This window comes from Monodon monoceros, unplaced genomic scaffold (assembly GCF_005190385.1).
Source record: "Monodon monoceros isolate NGI ecotype Baffin Bay Population unplaced genomic scaffold, NGI_Narwhal_1 Super_Scaffold_18, whole genome shotgun sequence".
NCBI lineage: Eukaryota > Metazoa > Chordata > Mammalia > Artiodactyla > Monodontidae > Monodon > Monodon monoceros.
Window position 1 is genome coordinate 22,859,860 of NW_021703774.1, and position 13,822 is coordinate 22,873,681.

The window sequence follows — 13,822 nt, forward strand, 5'->3', positions numbered from 1 at the left end:
GTGGTGCACAGGCTTAGCTGCCCCGCGACATGTGGGATCTTCCCGGATCAGGGCTTGAACCCGTGTCCCCTGCATTGGCAGGCGGATTCTTAACCACTGCGCCACCAGGGAAGCGCTAATTACTTTAAAGATATGCATATCACAAGGCCTAACCTCCAAGAAGTCATAAGTACACTACATTTTTGTATTCTATCTTTAGTACTCAATAATTTTGAGGGTGATAATGAGATGGGTAAATACAACTCTAGTTCCTGGAATTATAGATTCTGTTTTCCAAGTTTTCTACAATAAGCATTTCTTTTGTAATCAGAAAAAAAATTTTTTTTAATTTAGTGTAAATATTAAAACCTACAGAACACACCTAGGAAGATGGACAGGTAAAATATGATACAGTGGTAATTATTGACATTTTATTGTTTTAGAGTTTAACATATTGAACATTCTTGAAAAATCTGCACATTCTCTAGATCAAACACATAAACCTCTTCCTAATATAACCATCAAAGAATGCCCTGTAGGTAGTTGCTCTTAGTGACCTAAAACAGATTAGGAAATATAATTTTCTTTTAACAACTCATGGTAGGAAATGAGTTCCAGACATTCACTACAAGAGGTCAAATTTAATGTGTATGAGAACCACACAAGGGTATCGTTAAACTGCAGATTCTGACTCAGGAGGGAGGCCTGAGAGTCTGCATTTCTAATAAGCTTTCTGGGCTGATACTGCTGTCCACAGACCACATTTTGAACAGCAAGAGTCTAGGAAACTTTTTCCACGGCTTTATGGAGGTATGACTGACGTCAAATAAACTGCAAGTACTCGAAGTTTACAATTTGATGAGTTTTAACATACACGTATACCTGTCAGACCATCACCACAATCAAGATGACATGTCCTTCACCCTTTCTGTAATGCCTCCCTCCCTCAAGCCATCTCAGTAGGTGTTTGTTAGAATGTGTTTGTCACAGTAGAATTTGATTTCTATAAACAGTTCAGAGAACCTACCTCTATTTCCCCAATCCTGTCTTTTATATGTGAGGAGACACAGAACCAGCAAAAACGTATATTTTCTGAAACCTTTCAAATATCTTCCCCAAGTCTGTTCCTATACAAGAGAGCGCTTTTCAATCAACCAACTTTGTTGTGTGAATTTCAGTTAAGCTCCATCCCTTTCAGTCATTTGCCAGATGAAGTATTACCATTGCTGAAATGCTTTTGAAGTTTCTTCCCTAAAATCAACCTTTCCCTTTGTTCCCTCCACATATTTTCATCTTCTCTGAAATATGGTTAGATCACCAAAGACTGGGTTGAATTATACGTTCCCTGCTTTATCTCGTGAATTCATAATCGGTCCTTGGTAAAATTTTGCAGTTAGTCTAATTTAGTAATGATAATTACTGCACTTTAGTAATGATAATTATTTTGTGCTCCTTGACTGGAAGCACCTGGAGACCAAAGGCTGTGTCCCTGGACTCCCATAGTCCCTAACACAGGACAGGAAACATGGTAGGCACTCCAAATATCTTACTGAGTAAATGAATAAAGGTATAATTATATCTATTACATGCAATACCAGTTCAGCTCAACATACATTTAGGGAGTGCCCCCTATACTAGACATTGTAGGAAGTACACAGATGAGAGGCTGTGGACCACAAAGGAATCATGGTCCAGTAGGTGAGATCACGAGAGAAGCATTTATATTACAGGCGGGCTGCCAGTACTGGAACGCGCTCACCAACTCAGCGACCTTGAGCAGGTTACTTAACTTCTGCTTCCTCCTTTGTAAAATGGGGATAATAATAGTAACCGCCTCTCAGGCTGTTGGGAAGACTGGATGCATGAATACACGTAAAGCACTTAGAAAAGGACCTGCCAGGCACATAGTGAGTGTTTAGTACATTTTGGCCACCGTTATGTACAATGTTCCATTAAAATGTAGACGAGAGGGAATTCCCTGGCGGTCCCGTGGTTACAGCTCCACGCTTTCACTACCAAGGGCTCAGGTTCAAACCCTGGTCGAGGAAGTAAGGTCCTGCAAGCCACGCAGCCAAAAAGTTGTAGAAGAAAGATTGCACACTGGAGGCCCACTGGATGAACCCTGCCCACTAATGTCTTTTACTTGGCTTGCAAGAGTTGGCCCCTGTAGTGCTTTAAATCTGAATGGGTTGGGCTTCCCTGGTGGTGCAGTGTTTGAGGGTCTGCCTGCCAATGCAGGGGACGCGGGTTCGTGCCCCGGTCTGGGAAGATCCCACATGCCGCGGAGCGGCTGGGCCCATGAGCCATGGCCGCTGAGCCTGCGCATCCGGAGCCTGTGTTCTGCAATGGGAGAGGCCACAACAGTGAGAGGCCCGCGTACTGCAAAAAAAGAAAAAAAAAAAATCTGAATGGGTTGCTAGCATTTCAAAATCTGGAATATTGTTTTAACAGAATCATTACTTTATTTTATTTGTTTATTTTTTGGCCTTGCTGCGTGGCTTGTGGGATCTTAGTTCCCTGACCAGGGATGGAACCCAGGCCCATGGCAGTGAAAGCGCAGAGTCCTAACCGCTGGACCGCCACGGAGTTCCCCCCAAATCTGGACTTTTAATGTAAAAGTCCAGATTTCTGAGTTACCTTTAAAAATTAAGAAATTTGGTGACACTGAGCCTGGCATTGATGCTAGACATCCATGAGCTGGAATTATGTAGAGGCTGCCTTCTTAAGAAGGGACACATGCTCTCGAGTTTGTGAGAATCCCCCCAGCCCATGGTGATAGACCCTGTCCTTGATGTTTATCATGGGCCTGTAGCCGGTGCTAGTGATCATTTTACACCAACTCTATTTATATTGTTACCTGCCTGGCCACTGTAGGCATTTGTGTTTGGAACTCCCTAATGCAGAAGAAAGAGAATGGCATATTGCCAGGAGGTTTTAGAGGTGGCTTCAGAGAGGAGATAAGTATGATCATTGTGCATGTTTACATTTGAAGAAAGTAGAATTCCAGGCAGAGGGAATACCATTTGCTAACTTCCTGAGGGTTAAGAGAGACCAGCGTGTTTGGTTAGCCTTGGAGGAGTGACAGGAGATAAGCCTGAAGAGGTAGGAGGGGTCAGATGTGCAGAACCTAGAAGGGTAGGCCAGAGATGGTCCTGAAGGTGATGGGGAGCCACTGAAGGATTTTATACAAGGGAGTTTCACAAATAACTTGGGCGGCGGTGGAAGGAGAATCTGGAGGGGAGGCTGGCAGTAGAGAGCTCAGAAAGAAGCTGTTGTTAGCTCAGGAGAAGACCATGTGATCCTGAAGAGGAGCTGCATAGGGAGATGACAAGGAAGAGATGGATTCTAAAGAGATGTGCAACAGAGCCAGCCAGAGTAGGTAAGGCAAGAGACTGAACCTGTCACATTTTTTTTTTTTTTTTTTTTTGCGGTACGCGGGCCTCTCACTGTTGTGGCCTCTCCCGTTGCAGGGCACAGGCTCCAGACGCGCAGGCCCAGTGGCCATGGCTCACGGGCCCAGCCGCTCCAAGGCACGTGGGATCCTCCCGGAGCGGGGCACGAACCTGTGTCCCCTGCATTGGCAGGTGGACTCTCAACCACTGCGCCACCAGGGAAACCCGAACCTGTCACTTTTTAGGTGTTGTGACCTTAAGACCATTTTCTGGACCTCTATCTCTTTATCTATAAAAGGTAGAAATTTTTTCTGCCTTGGTTCCATCACAAGATGTTGAAAGGCCTAAATTAACTTATATCTGTGAAAGTGCTTTAGAAACTGTAAAGTTCCTGAACAGATAAGATATGATTAGTATAGCTGCTGTTATCATTCCTCTCAGGCCTTCACACCCAAAACACTCTTAAGGGCCACTTTCCATTATGAAATGATATACATTTCTTCAGGTTCAAACGTAAAAGTGAGTCTAACAAAAGAAGTCAGACAGGGATGACTAGTGTACAGTGTAAATCTATCAACTGTGGCAGTGTGTATACATTTATGCGCCAGACACCTAACATTTATGTAACAGCTGAAAAGGTATTAATGGACATCAGATTAATAAAAGAGCATTTTTCCTTTATTATAGTCAAAAAAAAAAACGAAGAAGAAGTCAAAGACATAGACATTTGTATCTAAAAAAACAACGCTTCCGTAATCCCATTACTGAGATCTAATCAACATTAGCAATGAAAGACAATTTTCATTTGTATTGCAAATAATAATATTCATATAATAATGATGATGATGATGATTATAAAGTAATATTCTCCACTTACAGTAAGAAGAAGTTAAATGTTTAGGAATGGAGGCCCCTGATTCCAAGGATCTATTCAAAAGATGCTCCGAGACTAAGGCTTCTGCTTCAGGGGCTTTTACAGCCCCACCTGCTGGCTGGAGGCGGTAGCGCTGCCCCAGCCGGGCTCACTCTCCACGCGGGGTGCTCCTGGGACTGCCAGGCTCGCCGCTGCACCCGCGGCCCTGTAGCCATCTCCTGGGTCGGGGGAGAGGGATGCGGGCAGCAAGACGAGCAGCTGCTGGGGCCCCGCCTGGGAGCTGGAGAGCCAGGATGAAGCCTGGGGCTTTGGGCAGGTTTGCCCAGATGAGGAAAAATTTCAAAATTAATATAAAAACCAAATTTTGATCAGCCATGCTAGAGGAAAGACTGAATTATCTTTCCACTCTCTCAGTAGAAAACTAAGTTATGAAATTGGTATCATATGGCGACCAAGAAGTATGCAGCCAAAAAAATGCAGGAAGAAAAATAAGCATAGAGTTGTATCGGGGAATCAAATAACAGTAATAGCTGTTGTTACGACTGTGTCATTTCAGTTTTGTCACACTAATCACCTCTTTCAGCATTTGTGCTTCATTGTGGTTTCATTTCTTATTATAATTAAGCATTCGTTTTTGTACCTAATTTTTTTTTTTTTTTTTTTTGCGGTAGGCGGGCCTCTCACTGTTGTGGCCTCTCCCGTTGCGGAGCACAGGCTCCGGACGCGCAGGCTCAGCGGCCATGGCTCACGGGCCCAGCCGCTCCGCGGCATGTGGGATCTTCCCGGACCGGGGCACGAACCCACGTCCCCTGCATCGGCAGGCGGACTCCCAACCACTGCGCCACCAGGGAAGCCCTGTACCTAATTTTTTTAATCCTTTTTCTTTAAGAGCTCCCCTTCCCCCCATAACTGAACAAGCTTCAGGCCTGGCTGTGCCCGTGCTTGGGTATACTGGAGGACTGCTCTCCAAAGAGCATAGAACTAAAGCCAGGAGACCAGACTTCAGGGTTGGCTTGGTCACTTGTGGTCCTGTATCTCGGATCCAGCCTGAGCCTCCTTCCAGCTCCAGCACACACTCGTGCCGCGCAACCTTCCTTTACCTGCACGTGCACTTCACCTCCCTGGTGGCCAAGCCAAAGACTGACTGAGGTTTCCTGAGGGACGCTGGCCGTGGCTCGGGACTGCTGCCTTCCATTTCCTTGCACAGTGCCTGGAAGCCTTGGGTTGCTCTCCAAAAAAGTGGGAACACACCAAAAAACTGGCAAGTGCAAACAAATAGGAAGAATGGAAACTGGGTCCCCAAGGGCTGACAAGATAACTGGGGCAGGGGGACACAGTTGCTTACTGCGGTTTGGGAAGACTTCCTGGAGAAGGGATAATTTTGAGCCTTGATTAAAATCAACAAGCAACAAGAGCAAGAAGTACAGCTAAATGGATGTGGGAGAGGGAGGCTGAGCCTGGGAAAAAAGTATGTCAAGGAAGCAGTGATTGTTCTCCTTACATATCCCAATGACTCTCATGTGGACGAGGGGTACTTCTTCCACATACAGGGACTGGTCTTTATTCTCAGTTGTGCTCACAGGCCTGGCCCAGCCCCTGGCACGAGGGAAACAACCAATTCATGTTTGTTGAATGAACGAAAGAGCATGCAAAAATAAAGAACATTATAAAGAAATTAAAAAAAAAAAAGAGCATGCAGATTTCATAGCAATGCAAGGAAGTTACAGGAACAAATTTTAGCTCAATAAGAGGAAAAACTTTCTAAAAATTAGAACTTATGATTGAAGGACACCAATAATAGCTACTGAACATGTATGTGTCACGGACTAGGATAAACTCTTTATGTACATTTCTCATTTAAGCCTTACAGTAGCTGCTTGAAATAAGCATCATCGTCCACATTTAAAAATGAGGAAACTGAGTTACAGAGGTTAAGCTACGTGCACAGAGTCACAAACCCTCCTTCAGAGCCAGTGGAGGAGCCTTGACTTGCAGACAGGTCTGTCTGACCCCAAAGCCACAGCTGACCGTACCCTGAAAGTTTGTCAGTGCTTCAAGCATCTTGCTGACCCGTGAGGCCCTTGCATTTCATATGCAGAATATGCACAGCCTTTCCCCTGAGGAGGCCCTGCCTGGTAAGATCTGCCAACAGGTACAGGAAAAGGTGCTCAACATCGCTAATTATCAGGGTTTTGCAAATCAAAACCACAAGGAGATACCGCCTCACACCTGTCAGAGTGGCTTTTACCAAAAAGGCAAGAAATAACAAATGTTGGGAGTTCCCTGGCGGTCTAGTGGTTAGGATTCAATGCTTTCACTGCAATGACCCGGGTTCAATCCCTGGTGGGGGAACTGGGATCACACAGGCCGTGCGGCACAGCCCAAAAAAAACATGTTGGCGAGGATGTGGAGAAAAGAGAACACTTTTGCACTATTGATGGAAATGTAAATTGGTGCAGCCACTACAGAAAACAGTATGGAGTTTCCTCGAAAAGCTAAAAATAGAACTATCGTATGATCCAGCAATTCCACTCCTGGGTGTATATCCGAAGAAAGTGAAAACATTAATTCAGAAAAATACATGCACCCCAATGTTCATAACAGTATTATTTACAATAGCCAAGATATGGATGCAACCTAAATGTCCATCAACAGACGAATGGATAAAGAAGATGCACACACACACACTCACACACTAGAATACTACTCAGCCACAGAAAAGAATGAAATTTTGCCATTTTGCAACAAAATAGATGGATCTAGAGGATATAATGCTTAGCGAAATAAGTCAGAGAAAAATGCTGTATGTTATCACTTATATATGGAATCTAAAAAAAAAAAACAAATGAATGAATATAACAAATCAGAAAGAGACTCTCAGATGTAGAGAACAAACTAGTGGCTACCCGTGGGGAGAGGAAAGGGGGAAGGGGCAAGATAAGTGTAGGGGATTAAGGGATACAAACTACTATGTATAAAAGAAATAAGCTGCAAGGATATATTGTACAGCACAGGGAATACAGCTGTATTTTATAATGACTTTAAATGGAGTATAATCTACAAAAATTTTGAATCACTGTGTTGTACACTTGAAACTAAAATAGTATTGTAAATCACCTATACCTCTATAAAAATAAATTAAAAAATTTGAAAAAGAAGCAGCAAAGATACTGCTACCTCCCTCCAGAACGTGTCATAAAACTATTTAAGATAAAGTCGAGGTTGCTTTTTTTTTTTTTAACTTTAGAAGTACATGTTTGTTATAGAAAATTCTGTCAACATATAATAATATAAAGAAATAATCAGGCAGAATTCTGCCACCCAGAGAACCACTATTACACAAATTCTATTAACTGTATTAGCATTATCTCCTAATGGCAGGCTCTCCTGACCCAGCCCAGCAGAGGCTGCTATTTGAGAGACAAAATCTCCTTTGCAGTCCCCTTGTTTTGCCTGGGGCAGGGCAGGTGAGACAAGATTTGAACGTGGCCTCCCATCCAGGTACTAATGAGGTCCGACCCTGCTTACCTTCCAGTATCAGAAGAGATGAGGTATGCTCAGGGTAGTATAGCTGTAGGCTGAGCCTGGCCTCTTGATAAGAGACACAGAGCCCCTCAAAAGGGTACTAAGACATAGGCACAGGAATGTTTATTACAACAGCATTTATAATAGAAAAAATATTAGTAGCAACCAAAGTGCCCAGCAGTAAGAGGCAAGCAACATACATAATGGTGCATCCATTGGATGGAGTTCTAGTAGCTATTTTTAAAAAATGCCCGAAAATAGAAAGATCTCAAAAATATGTTACTATGTTACAGAGCCACATTTATAGTATGGTTCTTTTAGGTTAACATTTTTATATAGCTAAAGAAATCAATATATATGGGATATATGAGGGAGGTTTTAACCTTTCATTTTCTACCTCTCTGTACTGTTTGAATGTTCTAATCTTATATGGGCATTATTTTAAAATATCACAGTGAATTCCCTGGCAGTCCAGTGGTTAGGACTCCACGCTTCCACTGCAGGGGGCATGGGTTCTATTCCTGGTCTGGGTACTAAGATCCCACAAGCCCCACAGCCAAAAAAAAAAAAGTCACTGAGGATTATCTGGGAAGGAAGGGTTACGGATAATTTTTAAAATCTTTTCATTGTGTATTTAAAAAAACACATGAATCTTCTACTCCTGTATTCCAAATACTCTTTTTTTTTGCCCACGCTTTCCGGCTTGTGGGATCTTATTTCCCCAACCAGGGATCGAACCTGGGTCCCCAGCCGCGGAGTCCTAACCACTGGACCGCCAGGGAATTCCCTATTTTTGTATTTTTAAAATTAACCTTTCAGATATATATATATGTATCACTGAATCACTTTGCTGTACAGCAGAAATTAACACAACATTGTAAGTCAACTATGCTCCAATAAAATAAATTTTTAAAACATTAACCTTTTTTCAAAGCCTAATTTAGGAATTTTTGAGGTGGCACCCGTTATGGCTACCAGGACTGCCAACCATCCTCATGCCTGGCACATACTAGATACTGAATAAATTATTCAGTGGATGAATAAATTTGGTGAATCTGTTGGAGGCAATTCACCGTACTCACAGAGCTCAGCCCCTGAAGTCCTCCCACAATCTCTGAAGAGCAGGTTATCTTAAATGTAACCTTTGCAGCTTTCCTCTTCTACCCAAAAGCTCAAACATTTTCACACATTCAATCAGGAAATATTTATCGCTCACTTACTATATGCACAAGGCAGAGCAAGGGGCTGGTGTTAACTTCCCCAAATTATTTTCATAGCTAACTAGTTATTAAGTCAACAAATATTTATTGATCACCTATCATGTATTCCAGGTGGAGGGGCAAACAGATGTGAACCCTGCTCTAAGGGACCTAGAGGTCCAAGGGCCATGGATCTCAACCCTATCAGACCCCGAACCTCTTCATAAAACAGATCCCTTTTAGTATCCCTCTTCCTATCTAAAAGAAATCCATAGATAAAACATCATATGTACACAGTCATTTTTTATGTCCTAAATATAATATAAAGGAGAAATGCAGGAAAAGCAATTAATAACAAAACTGTGGCTGTTTGAGCATGACTTGTAGGGCAATAATGAAGTGGTCAGATGCTTGCATGCATACATGGAACCACCTTGAAAACATCTGCTATAAATGCAGATGGATAATGCTGTTGCTGTTGGTAATGTGCTTTTTGAAATTGTGAACAACGCTTGAGAAAGAAAATTAGCTCATACATAGATACTTCCCTGGAAATTTTAGTGCAAAAACTCACTGTGTTTCTTTGTAAAATTCAGGTTCTGTGCTTGGATCATTACAGACCGGCTTTTTGTCTCCATGACCATCCAGCGGGATGTGGGAGTTGGGTAACCTGACCCATGAGTGGCAGGACATCGAGTGTCCCCGCCCTGCCCACGGATCGCCAGGTTCATTGCCCCCATGGGTAAGAAAAGCAGAAATGCTGGAGGGGAGATACTAAGAATACCAGGTCCAGAGGCTGCCACGGGAGGCTTCAGAGGCAGAAACTGAAGAGTCAGAAGCAGCCCAATCACACTGCATATCTTCAAACAACAGGAAGTCCTGACACCCAGGAAAAATGTGGTGTGCAAGCCCCAGAGCAGGGACTAGGGTGTCGGCTTTCCAGGTGCCAGACAGCAGGATTCCGGCTGAGGCAGATATAAAGGTGATAATCAAATAAAACCCCCATTATAAAGGGCCTTAAAGTAAGTACCAAGAGTGTGCCAGCTACACCCTCCCCCATGGCACAGGGCTGTGTGCAAGGCTGTATCTATTTATTTTTTAAAAAGCAAACTTTTGGGGGATTCCCTGGAGGTCCAGTGGTTAGGACTCCGTGTGTTCACTGCCATGCCCAGGTTCAATCCCTGGTCGGGATGCTGGGATCCAGCAGGCCACATGGCATGGCCAAAGTTAAAAAAAAAAGAAAGAAAAGAAAAAAGCAAACTTTTAAAAAGCTGCCTGGAAAGCAGGGCTATGGCAGCTCTTGTGTCAGGGTGTGTAACAGGGCGAGAGGCCCAGAGAACATTTCAATAGTCAAAAGGTAGTGGGACCAGGCAATATTTTCTTCTTCTTATTTTTACTCCTTCTGAATTTTATGTACTAATCCTTACTAACATTAATCATAATTAATAAACTTCAATATATGGTGTATGTTTTAAATATAAAAGATAAATATATCATATTGTTATAATATAATCATTAATATAATTATATAAATACCAATAATAATTCATTCTTAATAAAGGAATATTCTTTATTCCTACTGACTTCTTTCTAATATATTTACTTTTAAATTAATCACAAAAAAACACAGATTTGTGGTGAAAAATATTCACACAGCACTGCAGGGTATGAAGTGAAAAGTTAAATTCCCCTGCCCCACTCCTAAACTCCGCAGTCCCACCTCCTAGAGGTCAGAGTTTCTCAAGTATCCTTCCCTGAAATTTTTTCTATGCATATGCAAATATATACATGTAAATACAGTACAGAGCTTCTTTCAAAACATACACATGTGCTTATAGTAACAACTTGTTTGGCAATTTTCTTTTTTCATTTCACAATATCTTGGGGACCTCTTTCCAGATAGTACATTTAGAGCTACAAATTCTTTCTGCTTGGGTCTAGATCTCCTTTGAACCAACATACCCCAGTTTATTTAAGCAGGGTAGAGGGCACAGGAAACCAGACAAGAGGCACTCACCCATGCAGTCTCTCAGGTTCACCTGGGGAAGGGCAGAGGGGCCGCATTCCAGAAGGTGGCTGTGCTGTGTCATTATCCCTTCTCCCACTGCAGGAGACCGTGTATCGCTATGCTGGGAGATTATAAATGTGCCAGAGTTGAGAGAAGGGAGGGATGGAGGCTTGTCATGGTGAGGAGGTTAGACTGTGGTGTCTGGCAGACCTGGGCTAGGGTCCAGGCTGGGCCACTAAGCAGCTTGTGTAAGGAGGTCTTGAGTAAGTTATTTGGTCCTGTGCCCAAAGCCACAGTTTCCTTTTTAAAAATTAATTAATTAATTTATTTTTGGCTGCGTTGGGTCTTCGTTGCTGTGCACAGGCTTTCTCCAGTTGTGGCGAGCAGGGGCTACTCTTTGCTGCGGTGCACTGGCTTCTCTTGCGGTGGCTTCTCTTGTGCAAAGCAGGGTCTCTAAGTGCACGGGCTCAGTAGTTATGGCACACAGGCTCTAGAGCGCAGGCTCAGTAGTTGTGGTGCACAGGCTTAGTTGTTCCACGTCATGTGGGATCTTCCTGGACCAGGGCTTGAGCCCGTGTCCCCTGAATTGGCAGGTGGATTCTTAACCACTGGGCCACCAGGGAAGTCCAAGCCACAGTTTCTTTATCTATAAAATAACTGGTGACCACCATACAATGGGATATTTTCCAGCCGTGAGAAAGGAATGAAGTGCTGATACATGCCACAGCATTAGATGAACTTTAAAATGTTACACTTAAGTGAAAGAAGCCAGACGTGAAAGATCACACACGGGATGATTCTGTTTTTATAAAATATCCAGAATAAGCAAATGCAGAGAGAAAGGAAGTAGCTTGGTTGTTACCAGAGGCTGGGAGAGGCGAGAAGGAGTAGGAACTCCTTAGTGGACACGGCGTCTTCCCTGAGGGTGATGAAATCCTTTGGAACTAGAAGCGATAGTTGCACAACACTGTATACGTACTAAATGCCACTGTATTGTACACTTGGAAATGGTTAATTTTGTGTTCTGTGAATTTCACTCCTTAAATAAAATAAACGGTCACAGTGATTGTACTTACCACATAGGGCGGCTATGAGAGTGAAGTGAGATAAACTGTAGAAAGCATTAAGACTTCCCTGGCAGTCCAGTGGTTAAGACTCTGCATGCCGGGGACTTCCCTGGTGGTGCAGTGGTGCAGTGGTTAAGAATCCACCTACCAATTCAGGGGACGCGGGTTCGAGCCCTGGTCCGGGAAGATCCCACATGCCGCAGAGTCACTAAGCCCATGCGCCACAACTACTGAAGCCCGCGCACCTAGAGCCCATGCTCCGCAACAAGAGAAGCCACCGCAATGAGAAGCCCGCGCACCACAATAAAGAGTAGCCCCTGCTCGTCTCAACTAGAGAAAGCCATGCACAGCAACGAAGACCCAACGCAGCCAAAATAAATAAATAAATAAAATTTATTTAAAAGAAAGAAAAAAGAAAGAAAGCATTGAATGCAGAGCTCAGCACAGAAAAGAATTCACTATCAGCTATGGTTACAAAATCCTTCCTCTGAGCAAAGCCTTCCAGGGCTTGGGCCCCCAAGAAAAGCCAAAGTCATTACTCTGTGTCTACTAACTAACCTGGGCCCATCACTTCCCTGGCCTCTTTTCCTACTGCTTCCCCTGCTTCACACACTGAACTTGGGGTTCCTGCAACCCACCAGGCACACTGCCACCCTAGGACCTTTGCATTAGCTTTTCCCTCCACAGCCGTCACCTTCAGCGTTTGTTCCGGGCCTCTCTAACCATCCTATTTAAGAGTGTCATCTCCACCCTATCCTCCTTCCCTACTCTTTTTTTTTTTTTTTGCGGTAGGCGGGCCTCTCACTGCTGTGGCCTCTCCCATTGCGGAGCACAGGCTCCGGACGCGCAGGCTCAGCGGCCATGGCTCACGGGCCCAGCCGCTCCACAGCATGTGGGATCTTCCCGGACGAGGGCACGAACACGTGTCCCCTGCATCGGCAGGCGGACTCTCAACCACTGCGCCGCCAGGGAAGCCCCCTTCCCTAATCTTTATAACACTTCTACCAAACTATGTAGTTAACATCATACCAAATTCCTGTATAATGAATCACTTATTTTGCTTATCGTCTGTCGCCTCTCAATCAGAGCCCCATGGGGGCCAGGAGTTTTGCTGTTTGGTTCACCTCTGTGTTCCCAGTGCCCGGAACAGTGCTGAATTGATGGTAGGTACCCCCGGAACACCTCTGGATGAGTCAGGTCGGGAGGCCAGAATGTCTCCCATGAGATTTGTGTTGGGAGTGAGAACAGGACCAGAGAGTGTCTGGGGCTCATGAGGAGCCTCGTGGGTTCAGAAATCCTAAACTTCTGAGGCGAGTGTGCCGAGAAAGGGCAGGAGGGAGGGCACACTGACCAGATGGCAGGCTCCAGAAGAGCCAGGAAACATCTGTTTTGTCCCCAAATTGGTTGTCTGAGGACTGGGTTGTCATCTCAAGACTCGGTCCCTTTGGGGTTTGTGCGAGGGAACACCTTGATTCCTAGATGCTCCCAGGTGGATGAAAGAGGGCAGGGAAGCTGAGGAAGAGGCTCTGGCTTTCCCATCATCTAGAGGGGAGTGCTGGGCGCCGCAGAGTGGTGGTGGGAACTGCATGGGGTTTGGAGGTGTGGGCAGACCCCTCCCCACCACATACAAGCTGTGGGTCCTTGGGCTGGTCATCTACATTCTCAGAGCCTCAGTTTCCCCACCTGTAAAATGGGAGAAAAGGCACATGAAGAGTGGATTATTGGGGAAACGATTAAGGTTATATGCACAGAGCAGTTAGAAAAGTGCCTGGCCCAGC